This window comes from Carcharodon carcharias, chromosome 19 (genome assembly GCF_017639515.1).
Source record: "Carcharodon carcharias isolate sCarCar2 chromosome 19, sCarCar2.pri, whole genome shotgun sequence".
NCBI classification, from domain to species: domain Eukaryota; kingdom Metazoa; phylum Chordata; class Chondrichthyes; order Lamniformes; family Lamnidae; genus Carcharodon; species Carcharodon carcharias.
This window is the reverse complement of record NC_054485.1, coordinates 75385182-75398280: the sequence shown is the minus strand read 5'-3', so window position 1 is coordinate 75398280 and position 13099 is coordinate 75385182.

Genomic DNA, 13099 nt, shown 5'->3' with positions numbered 1-13099 from the left:
CGGCAGTGGCTGTCAGTGACTGTGGGGACAGTGTCTGTTAATGACTAGGGGGAATTGTCCGTCAGTAACTGCGGGTACAATTTCTGGCACTGACTGCGGGGACAGTATCTGTCACTGACTGCGGGCACCATGTCTGTCCGTGACTGGAGGGACAGTGTCTGTCAGTGACTGCAGGGAAGTGTGCATCAGTGACTGCGGAAACAGTGTCTGTCAGTGACTGTAGCGGCAGTGTCTGTCATTGAGTGCAGGGACAGTGTCCGTCAAAGAATGTGGGGGACAGTGTCTGTCACTGAATGCATGGACAGTGTCCTTCGGTGACTGCAGGGAAGTATCCATGAGTGACTGTGGAAAAAATATCTGTCAGTGACTGCGGGACAATGTCTGCCAATGAGTGATGGGACAGTATCCGTTGGTGAGAGCGGGGACAGTGTCTGTCAATGTCTGCGGGGAAGTGTCCATCAGTGACTGCGGGGATAGTGTCTGTCAGCGACTGTGGGGACAGGGTCTGTCACTGTTTGTAGCGGCAGTGTCTGTCAGTGACTGCGGGTAGTGTCTGTCAGTGACTGCGGGGACAGTGTCTTTCGGTTACTGCGGGGACAGGGTCTGTCGGTGACTTCGGGGACAGTGTCTGTCAGTGACTGGCAGGACAGTGTCTGTCGGTAACTGTGGAGAAAGTGCCTGTCAGTTACTGTAGCGGCAATGTCTGGCAGTGATGCAGGGACAGTGTCTGCCAGTGACTAGGGGGAGAGTGTCTGTCAGTGACTGCGGGGACAGTGTCTGCCAAAGACTGGTGGGACAGTGTCTATCGGTGACTGCAGGGACAGTGTCTGTCTGTGACTGCGGGGATGTGTCCATCAGTGACTGCAGGCACAGTGTCTGTCATTGACTGCAGGGACAGTGTCTGTCAATGACTGGGGGGACACTGTCTGTCGCCGAATGCATGGACAGTGTCCTTCGGTGACTGCAAGGGAAGTGTCCATGAATGACTGTGGAGACAATGTCTGTCAGTGACTGCGGGGACAATGTCTTCCAATGAGTGAGGGGACAGTATCCGCTGGTGAGAGCGGGGACAGTGTCTGTCAATGTCTGTGGGGAAGGGTCCATCAGTGACTGCGGGGACAGTGTCTGTCAGTGACTGCGGGGACAGTGTCTGTCAGTGACTGTAGCGGCAGTGACTGGCTGTGCCTGCAGGGACAGTGTCTGCCAATGACTGGGGGGACAGTGTCTGTCGTTGACTGTGGGGACAGTGTATTCCAAAGACTGGCGGGGACAGTGTCTATCGGTGACTGCGGGGACAGTGTCTCTCTGTGACTGCGGGGACAGTGTCTGTCAGTGACTGTAGCGGCAGTGTCTGTTAGTGACTGTAGCGGCAGTGTCTGTCAGTGACTGCGGGGAAAGTGTCTGTCAGTGACAGCGGGGACAGTGTCTGTCCGTGACTGTAGCGGCAGTGTCTGTCAGTGACTGTAGCGGCTGTGTCTGTCAGTGACTGCGGGGAAAGTGTCTGTCAGTGACTGGGGGGTCAGTATCTGTCAGTGACTGAAGTGGCAGTGTCTGACAATGACTGCGGGGTCAGTGTCTGTCATTGACTGGGGGGAAAGTGTCTGTCAGCGAATGCGTGGACAATGTCTTTCGGTGACTGGAGGGAAGTGTTCATGAGGTATTGAGGGGGCAGTGTCTGTCAGTGACTGTGGGGGAAAGTGTCTGTCAGTGATTGTGGGAACAGTATCTGTCAGTGACTGTAGCGGCAGTGTCTGTCAGTGACTGCGGGGACAGTGTCTGTCAGTGACTGTAATGGCAGTGTCTGTCAGTGACTGTGGGGACAGTGTCTGTCAGTGACTGTGGGGACAGTATCTGTAAATGACTGTAGCGGCAGTGTCTGTCAGTGACTGCGGGGACAGTGTCTGTCAGTGGCTGCGGGGACAGTGTCTGTCATTGACTGCGGGGACAGTTTCTGTCAATGACTCGGGGGACAGTGTCTGTCAGTGACTGTGGGGACAGTTTCTGTCAATGACTCGGGGGACAGTGTCCGTCAGTGACTGCGAGGGCAATTTCTGGCACTGACTGCGGGGACAGTATCTGTCACTGACTGCGGGCACAGTGTCTGTCAGTGACTGCAGCGGCAGTGTCTGTCAGTGACTGTGGGACAGTGTCTTTCAGTGACTGGGGCGAAGTGTCCATCAGTTACTGTGGGGACAGTGTCCATCAGTGACTGCGAGGACTCTTTATGGCACTGACTGCGGGCACAGTGTCTGTCCGTGACTTGAGGGACAGTGTCTGTCAGTGACTGTAGCGGCAGTGTCTGTCATTGAGTGCAGGGACAGTGTCTATCAATGACTGTGGGGACACTGTCTGTCGCCGAATGCATGGACAGTGTCTTTCGGTGACTGCAGGGAAGTGTCCATGAGTGACTGGGGGGACAGTATCTGTCAGTGACTGGGGGGGACAGTGTCTGTCGGTGACTGGGGGGCACAGTGTCTGTCCGTGACTGGGGGGACAGTGTCTGTCAGTGACTGCGGAGAGAGTATCTGTCAGTGACTGCGGGCACAGTTTCTGTCCGTGACTGCGGAAACAGTGTCTGTCAGTGACTGTAGCGGCAGTAGCTGTCAGTGACTGCGGGGACAGTGTCTGACAGTGACTACGGGGACAGTATCTGTCACTGACTGCGGGCCCAGTGTCTGTCAGTGACTCTAGCGGCAGTGTCTGTCAGTGACTGTAGCGGCAGTGTCTGTCAGTGACTGCGGGGAAAGTGTCTGTCAGTGACTGCGGGGACAGGTCTGTCAGTGACTGTAGCGGCAGTGTCTGACAATGACTGCGGGGTCAGTGTCTGTCATTGACTGGGGGACAGTGTCTGTCGGCGAATGCGTGGACAATGTCTTTCGGTGACTGCATGGAAGTGTTCATGACGGATTGTGGGGGCAGAATCTGTCAGTGACTGCTGGGACAGTTTCTGTCAGTGACTGCGGGGACAGTATCTGTCAGTGACTGCGGGCCCAGTGTCTGTCAATGACTCTAGCGGCAGTGTCTGTCAGTGACTGTAGCGGCAGTGTCTGTCAGTGACTGCGGGGAAAGTGTCTGTCAGTGACTGCGGAGACAGTGTCTGTCAGTGACTGCGGGGAAAGTGTCTGACAATGACTCCGGAGTCAGTGTCTGTCATTGACTGGGGGGACAGTGTCTGTCGGCGAATGCGTGGACAATGTCTTTCGGTGACTGCATGGAAGTGTTCATGATGGATTGTGGGGGCAGAATCTGTCAGTGACTGCTGGGACAGTTTCTGTCAGTGACTGCGGGGACAGTATCTGTCAGTGACTGCGGGCCCAGTGTCTGTCAATGATTCTAGCGGCAGTGTCTGTCAGTGACTGTAGCGGCAGTGTCTGTCAGTGACTGCGGGGAAAGTGTCTGTCAGTGACTGCGGGGACAGTGTCTGTCAGTGACTGCGGGGAAAGTGTCTGACAATGACTCCGGGGTCAGTGTCTGTCATTGACTGGGGGGACAGTGTCTGTCAGTGACTGCGGGGAAAGTGTCTGTCAGTGACTGCGGGGACAGTGTCTGTCAGTGACTGTGGGGACAGTATCTGTCAATGACTGGGGGGACAGTGTCTGTCGGCGAATGTCTGGACAATGTCTTTCGATGACTGGCCGGACAGTGACTGTCAGTGACTGTGGGGAAAGTGTCTGTCAGTGACTGGGGGGGACAGTGTCTTTCAGTATCTGGGGGGACAATATCTGTCAGTGACTGGGGGCACAGTGTCGTCAGTGACTTCAGGGATAGTATCCCTCAGCTACTCTAGCGGCAGTGTCTGTCAGTGACTGCGAGGACAGTGTCTGTCGGCGAATGTCTGGACAATGTCTTTCGATGACTGCAGGGAAGTGTTCATGAGTGTCTGTGGGGACAGTGTCTGTCAGTGACTGCGGGCACAGTGTCTGTCGGTGACTTGGGGGACAGTGTCTGTCAGTGACTGTGGGGACAGTATCGCAGTGACTGGCGGCGAGAGTGCATCAGTTACTGCGGAAACAGTGTCTGTCAGGCACAGTAGCGGCAGTGTGTGTCAGTAACTTCAGGGACGGTGTCTGTCCGTGCCTGCAGGAACAGTGTCTGTCAGTGACTGCAGCGGCAGTGTCTGTCAGTGACTGTGGGGACATTATCTGTCCATGACTGCAGGCACAGTGTCTGTCCGTGACTGCGGGAGCAGTGTTTGTCAGCAACAGTAGCGGCAGTGTCTGTCAGTAACTTCAGGGACACTGTCTACCAGTGACTGTGGGGACAGTATCTGTCCATGACTGCGGGCACAGTGTCTGTCCCTGACTGCAGCGGCAGTGTCCGTCAGTGACTGCGAGGACACTTTATGGCACTGACTGTGGGGACAGTATCTGTCACTGACTGCGGGCACAGTGTCTGTCCGTGCCTGCAGGAACAGTGTCTGTCAGTGACTGTGGGGACCATTTCTGTCAGTGACTGGGGTGAAGTTTCCATCAGTTACTGCGGGGACAGTGATAAAAACAAAAAAACTGCGGGTGCTGGAAATCCAAAACAAAAACAGAATTACCTGGAAAAACTCAGCAGGTCTGGCAGCATCGGCGGAGAAGAAAAGAGTTGACGTTTCGAGTCCTCGTGACCCTTCGACAGAACTTGAGTTCGAGTCCATGAAAGAGCTGAAATATAAGCTGGTTTAAGGTGTGTGTGTGGGGGGCGGAGAGATAGACAGACAGAGAGGTGGAGGGGGTTGGTGTGGTTGTAGGGACAAACAAGCAGTGATAGAAGCAGATCATCAAAAGATGTCAACGACAATAGTACAATAGAACACATAGGTGTTCTTCTCCGCCGATGCTGCCAGACCTGCTGAGTTTTTCCAGGTAATTCTGTTTTTGTTTTACTGCGGGGACAGTGTCCATCAGTGACTGTAGCAGCAGTGTCCATCAGTGACTGCGAGGACAATTTCTGGCACTGACTGCGGGGACAGTATTTGTCACTGACTGCGGCACAGTGTCTGTCCGTGACTTGAGGGACAGTGTCTGTCAATGACTGCGGGGAAGTGTGCATCAGTAACTGCGGAAACAGTGTCTGTCAGTGACTGTAGGGGCAGTGTCTGTCATTGAGTGCAGGGACAGTGTCTATCAAAGACTGTGGGGACACTGTCTGTCGCCGAATGCGTGGACAGTGTCTTTCGGTGACTGCAGGGAAGTGTCCATGAGTGACTAGGGGGACAGTGTCTGTCAGTGACGGGGGGGGACAGTGTCTGTCGGTGACTTGAGGAAACAGTGTCTGTCGGTGACTGGGGGACACAGTGTCTGTCAGTGACTGCGAGGACAGTATCTGTCACTGACTGCGGGCACAGTGTCTGTCTGTGACTGCGGGAACAGTGTCTGTCAGTGACTGTAGCGGCAGTGGCTGTCAGTGACTGCGGGGACAGTGTTTGTCAGTGACTGCGGGGACAGTATCTGTCACTGACTGCGGGCTTAGTGTCTGTCCGTGACTGCGGAAACTGTGTCTGTCAGTGACTGTAGCGGCACTGGCTGTTCAGTGACTGTGGGGACTGTGTCTGTTAGTGACTGGGGGGAATTGTCCGTCAGTGACTGCGGGGACAATGTCTGCAACTGAATGCAAGGAGAGTATCTGTCACTGACTGCGGGCACAGTGTCTGTCCGTGACTGGAGGGACAGTGTCTGTCAGTGACTGCGGGGAAGTGTGCATCAGTGACTGCGGAAACAGTGTCTGTCAGTGACTGTAGCGGCAGTGTCTGTCATTGAGTGCAGGGACAGTGTCTGTCAAAGACTGTGGGGACACTGTCTGTCACCGAACGCATGGACAGTGTCCTTCGGTGACTGCAGGGAAGTGTCCATGAGTGACTGTGAGACAATGTCTGTCAGTGACTGCGGGGACAATGTCTGCCAATGAGTGACGGGACAGTATCCGTTGGTGAGAGCGGGGATAGTATCTGTCACTGACTGTGGGCACAGTGTCTGTCCGTGCCTGCAGGAACAGTGTCTGTCAGTGACTGCAGCGGCAGTGTCTGTCAGTGACTGCAGCGGCAGTGTCTGTCAGTGACTGTGGGGACAGTGTCTGTCAGTGACTGTGGGGACAGTATCTGTCAGTGACTGTGGGCACAGTGTCTGTCAGTGACTGTGGGGACAGTATCTGTCAGTGACTGTGGGCACAGTGTCTGTCCATGCCTGCAGGAACAGTGTCTGTCAGTGACTGCAGCGGCAGTGTCTGTCAGTGACTGTGGGGACGGTGTCTCTCAGTGACTGGGGCGAAGTGTCCATCAGTTACTGTGGGGACAGTGTCCATCAGTGACTGTAGCGGCAGTGTCCGTCAGTGACTGCGAGGACACTTTATGGCACTGACTGCGGGGACAGTATCTGTCACTGACTGCGGGCACAGTGTCTGTCCATGCCTTGAGTGACAGTATCTGTCAATGACTGCGGGGAAGTGTGCATCAGTGACTGCGGAAACAGTGTCTGTCAGTGACTGTAGTGGCAGTGTCTGTCATTGAGTGCAGGGACAGTGTCTATCAATGACTGTGGGGACACTGTCTGTTGCCGAATGCATGGACAGTGTCTTTCGGTGACTGCAGGGAAGTGTCCATGAGTGACTGTGGGGACAGTGTCTGTCAGTGACTGCGGGAACAGTTTCTATCAGTGACTTCGGGGACAGTGTCTGTCAGTGACTGTAGTGGCAGTGTGTGTCAGTGACTGGCCGGACAGTGACTGTCAGTGACTGTGGGGAAAGTGTCTGTCAGTGACTGGGGGGGACAGTGTCTTTCAGTATCTGGGGGGACAATATCTGTCAGTGACTGGGGGCACAGTGTCCGTCAGTGACTTCAGGGATAGTATCTGTCAGCTACTCTGGCGGCAGTGTCTGTCAGTGACTGCAGGGACAATGTCTGTCGATGACCCTAGCGGCAGTGTCTGTCATTGACTGGGGGAACAGTGACTGTCAGTGACTGAGGGGACAGTGTCTGTCAGTGACTGCGGGAACAGTTTCTATCAGTGGCTGTGGGGTCAGTGTCTGTCAGTGACTGTAGCGGCAGTGTCTGTCAGTGACAGCGGGAACAGTTTCTGTCAATGACTCGGGGGACAGAGTCTGTCAGTGACTGTAGCGGCAGTGTCTGTCAGTGACTGCGGGGACAGGGTCTGTCAGTGACTGCGGGGACAGTGTCTGTCAGTGACTGTGGGGAAATGTCCATCAGTGATTGCAGGGACAGTGTCTGTCAGTGACTATAGCGGCAGTGTCTGTCAGTGACTGTAGTGAAAATGTCCTTCAGAGAATGCGGGGACAGTGTCTGTCAGTGACTGCGCGGACAGTGTCTGTCAGTGACTGCAGGGACAGTGTCTGTCAGTGACTGTAGTGGAAGTGTCCATCAGTGACTGCAGGGACAGTGTCTGTCAGCGACTGTAGCGGAAGTGTCCGTCAGTGACTGCGGGGACAGTGTCTGTCAGTAACTGCACGGACAGTGTCTGTCAGTGACTGCAGGGACAGTGTCTGTCAGTGACTGTAGCGGAAGTGTCCGTCAGTGACTGCAGGGACAGTGTCTGTCAGTGACTGTGCGGACAGTGTCTGTCAGTGACTGCAGGGACAGTGTCTGTCAGTGACTGTAGCAGCAGTGTCTGTCAGTGACTACAGGGACAGTGTCTGTCAGTGACTGCGCGGACAATGTCCGTCAGTGACTGTAGCGGAAGTGTCCTTCAGTGACTGCGCGGACATTGTCTTTCGGTCACTGCAGGGACAGTGTCTGTCAGTGATTGTAGCGGCAGTGTCTGTCACTGACTGTAGAGTCTCTGTGTGTCATGACTGTGGGGACAGTGTCTGTCAGTGACTGTGGGAACAGTGTCTGTCAGAGACTGTAGCAGCAGTCTCCGTCAGTGACTGCGCGGACAGTGTCAGCCAATGACTGGCGGAACAGTGTCTCGGTGACTGCAGGGACAGTGTCTGTCAGTTACTGTGGGGAAGTGTGCATCAGTGTCTGTCGGTGACTGCGGGGACAGTGTCGGTCTCTGACTGCGGGGACAGTGTCTGTCTGTGACTGCGCGGAAGTGTGCTTCAATGACAGCGGAAACAGTGTCTGTCAGTGACTGTAGCGGCAGTGTGTGTCAGTGACTGGCCGGACAGTGACTGTCAGTGACTGTGGGGAAAGTGTCTGTCAGTGACTGGGGGGGACAGTGTCTTTCAGTATCTGGGGGGACAATATCTGTCAGTGACTGGGGGCACAGTGTCCGTCAGTGACTTCGGGGATAGTATCTGTCAACTACTCTAGCGGCAGTGTCTGTCAGTGACTGCAGGGACAGTGGCTGCTGGTGACTCTAGCAGCAGTGTCTGTCAGTGGCTGCAGGGACAGTGTCTGTCAGTGATTGGGGGGACAGTATCTGTCAGTGACTGTGGGGACAGTTTCTATCAGTGGCTGTGGGGTCAGTGTCTGTCAGTGACTCTACTGGCAGTGTCTGTCAGTGACTGCAGGAACAGTTTCTGTCAATGACTGCGGGGTCAGTATCTATCACTGACTGCGAGCACAGTGTCTGTCGGTGACTGGGGGGACAGTGTCTGTCATTGACTGCGCGGACAGTGACTGCCAATGACTGGCGGGACAGTGTCAGTCAGTGACTGCGGGGAAGTGTCTGTCAGTGACTGCGGGGAAGTGTCCATCAGTGACTGAGGGGACAGTGTCTGTCAGTGACAGCGGGGAAGTGTCCATCAGTGACTGCGGGGTCAGTGTCTGTCTGTGATTGAGGGGTAGTGTCGATCAGTGACTGAGGGGACAGTGTCTGTCAGTGACTACAGCGACAGAGTCTGTCAGTGATTGTAGCAGCAGTGTCCGTCAGTGACTGCGGGGACTGTGTCTGTCGGTGACAGTAGCGGCTCTGTGTGTCATGACTGCGGGGACAGTTTCTGTCTGTGGCTGTGGGGACAGTGTCTGTCAGTGACTGTAACAGTAGTGTCCGTCAGTGACTGCAGGGACAGTGTCTGACAATGACTGGGGGGACACTTTCTGTCGGCGAAAGCTTGGACAGTGTCTTTCGGTGACTGCAGGGAACTGTCCATCAGTAACTGTGGGGACAATGTCTGTCAGTTACTGTAGCGGCAGTATCAGACAGTGACTGTAGTGGCAGTGTCCGACAGTGTGTCCGACAGTGTCCGACAGTATGTCAACAACTGGGCGGACAGTGTCTGTCAGCGAATTCTTGGACAGTGTCTGGCAGTGACCGATGGGGCAGTGTCTGCCAATGACTGGGGGGACCATGTCTGTCATTGACTGCGGGGAAGTGTCCATCAGTGACTGCGGGGACAGTGGCTGTCAGTTACTGCGGGGAAGTGTCCATCAGTGACTGTGTGGACAGTGTTTGTTCGTGACTGCGGGGTAGTGCCCATCAATGACTGCAGGGATAGTGTCTGTTAGTGACTATAGCGGCAGTGCCTGTCAGTGCGGCAGTGTATGTTAGTGGCTGCGGGGACAGTTTCTGTCAGTGACTGTAGCGACAGTGTCTGTCAGTAACTGCGGGGTCAGTGTCTGTCAGTGACTGGGGGGACAGTGTCTGTCAGCGAATGCGTGGACAATGTCTTTTGGTGACTGCAGGGGAGTGTTCTTGAGGGACTGTGGGGACAGTGTCTGTCAATGACTGCGGGGACAGTGTCAGTCACTGACTGCGGGCACAGTGTCTGTTGTTGACTGGGGGGACAGTGTCTGTCAGTGACAGCGGAGTAGTGTGCATCAGTGACTGCGGGCACAGTGTCTGTCCGTGACTGGGGGGACAGTGTCTGTCACTGACTGTGGGGAAATGTGCATCAGTGACTGCGGAAACAGTATCTGTCAGTGACTGTAGCAGCAGTGTGTGTCAGTTTCTGTCAGTGACTGTAGTGACAGTGTCTGTCAGTAACTGCGGGGTCAGTGTCTGTCAGTGACTGCGGGGACAGTGTCTGTCAATGATTGGGGGGACAGTGTCTGTCGGCGAATGCGTGGACTGTCTTTTGGCGACTGCAGGGAAGTGTCCATGAGTGACTGTGGGGACAGTGTCTGTCAGTGACTGCAGGGACAGTGTCTGTCAGTGACTGCGGGGACAGTTTCTGTCGGTGACTTCAGGGACAGTGTCTGTCGGTGACTGCGGGAAAGTGTTTATCAGTTACTGCGGGGCAGTGTCTATCAGTGACTGTTGTGGCAGTGTCTGTCGGTGACTGGGGGGACAGTGTCTGTCGGTGACTGCAGAACAGTGTCTGACAGTGACTGTGGGGAATTGTCCATCAGTGACTGCGGGGATAGTGTCTGTCAGTGACTGCTAGGATGTGTCCATCAGTGCCTGCGGAGACAGTGTTTGTCAGTGACTTCGGGGACAGTGTCTGTCAGTGACTGCGGGAACAGTGTCCATCAGTCACTGCGGGGTCAGTGTCTGTCAGTGACTGCGGTGTCAGTGTCTGTCAGTGACTGCGGGAACAGTGTCCATCAGTCACTGCGGGGTCAGTGTCTGTCAGTGACTGTAGCTGCAGTGACTGTCAGTGACTGCGGGGACAGTGTCTATAACTGACTGCGGGGTCAGTGTCTGTCAGTGACTGTAGCTGCAGTGACTGTCAGTGACTGCGGGGACAGTGTCTATAACTGACTGTGGGGACAGTGGCTGTCAGTGACTGCTAGGAAGTGTCCATCAGTGACTGCGGGGACAGTGTCTGTCAGTGACTGCGGGGACAAGGTCCGTCAGTGACTGTGGGGACAGTGTCTGTCAATGACTAGGGGGACAGTGTCTGACGGCGAATTCATGGACAATGTCTTTCGGTGACTGCAGAGGAGTGTTCTTGAGTGACTGTGGGGAAAGTGTCCGTCAGTGACTGCGGGGACAGTGCCTGTTAATGACTGGGGCGACACCGTCAGCGACAGCTTGGACAATGTCTTTCGGTGACTGCAGGGAACTGTCCATCAGTGACTGTGGGGACAGTGTCTGTCAGTTACTGTAGCGGCAGTATCTGACAGTGACTGTAGTGGCAGTGTCTGTCAGTGACTGCGGGGACAGTGTATGTCAACAACTGGGGGGACAGTATCTGTCGGTGAATACTTGGACAGTGTCTATCGGTGACTGAAGGGACATTGTCTGCCAATGACTGGGGGGACAGTGTCTGTCAGTGACTGCGGGGAAGTGTCCATCAGTGACTGTGTGGACAGTGTCTGTCTGTGGCTGCGGGATAGTGTCCATCAGTGACTGCAGGGACAGTGTCTGTCAGTAACTATGGCGGCAGTGCCTGTCAGTGACTGCAGCGGCAGTGTCTGTCAGTGACTGCGGGGACAGTTTCTGTCAGTGACTGTAGTGGCAGTGTCTGTCAGTAACTGCGGGGACAGTGTCTGTCACTGACTGCGGGCACAGTGTCTGTCCGTGACTGGAGGGACAGTGTCTGTCAGTGACTGCGGGGAAGTGTGCATCAGTGACTGCGGAAACAGTGTCTGCCAGTGACGGCAGCGGCAGTGTGTGTCAGTGACTTCGGGGACAGTGTCTGTTGGTGACTGGGGGGCACAGTGTCTGTCCGTGACTGGGGGGACAGTGTCTGTCATTGACTGCGGGGCAATGTGCATCAGTGACTGCGGAAACAGTATCTGTCAGTGACGGAATGGCAGTGTGTGTCAGTGTCTTAGGGGACAGTGTCTGTCTATGACTCTAACGGCAGTGTCTCTTAGTGACTGCGTAGACAGTGTCTGTCAGTGACTGCGGTGTCAGTGTCTGTCAATGACTGGGGGGTCAGTGTCTGTCAGTGACTGTAGCGGCAGTGTCTGTCAGTGACTGTGGGGACAGTGTCTGTCAATGATTGGGGGGACAGTGTCTGTCAGCGAATGTGTGGACTGTGTCTTTTGGTGACTGCAGGGAAGTGTCCATGAGTGACTGTGGAGACACTGTCTGTCAGTGACTGCACCGACAGTGTCTGTCAGTGACTGCGGGGACAGTTTCTGTCGGTGACTTCGGGGACAGTGTCTGTCAGTGAACGCGGGAAAGTGTTCATCAGTTACTGTGGGGACAGTGTCTATCAGTGACTGTTGCGGCATTATCTGTCAGTGTCTGCGTGGACAATGTCTGTCAGTGACTGCGGGGAAGTGTCCATCAGTGACTGCGGGGACAGTGTCTGTCACTGACTGCGGGGACAGTGTCTGTCACTGACTGCGGGGACAGTATCTGTCACTGACTGCGGAGACAGTGTCTGTCACTGATTGCAGGCACAATGTCTGTCGGTAACTGGGGGGACAGTGTCCGTCAGTGACTGTGGGGAATTGTCCATCAGTGACGGCAGGCACAGTGTCTGTCAGTGACTGTAGCGGCAGTGTCTATCAGTGACTGCGGGGACAGTGTCTGTCAGTGACTGCTAGGAACTGTCCATCAGTGACTGCGGTGGCAGTGTTTGTCAGTGACTGCGGGGACAGTGTCTGTCAGTTACTGCGGGAAAGTGTCCACCAGTCACTGCAGGGTCAGTGTCTGTCAGTGACTGTAGCTGCAGTGACTGTCAGTGACTGCAGGGACAGTGTCTATCAGTGACTGCGGGGACAGTGTCTGTCAGTGACTGAGGGGAAGTGTCCATCAGTGAGTGCAGGGACAGTGTCTGTCAGTGACTGCAGGGACAGTGTCTGTCAGTGTCTGCGGGGACAGTGTCCATCAGTGACTATGGGGACAGTGTCTGTCAGTGACTGTAGTGACAGTGACTGTCAGTGACTGTAGCGGCGGTGTCTGTCAGTGACTGTAGCGGCAGTGTCTATCAGTGACTGCGGGAACAGTGTCTGTCAGTGACTGCGGGGACAGTGTCTGTCAGTGACTGCAGGGACAGTGTCCATCAGTGACTGCGGGGACAGTATCTGTCAGTGACTGTAGCGGCAGTGTCTATCAGTGACTGCGGGGACAGTGTCTGTCAGTGACTGTAGCGGCAGTGTCTATCAGTGACTGCGGGGACAGTGTCTGTCAGTGACTGTAGCGGCAGTGTCTATCAGTGACTGCGGGGACAGTGTCTGTCAGTGACTGTAGCGGCAGTGTCTATCAGTGACTGCGGGGTCAGTGTCTGTCAGTGACTGCAGGGACAGTGTCCATCAGTGACTGAGGGGACAGTGTCTGTCAGTGCCTGCGGGGACAGTGTCTATCAGTGACTGTAGCGG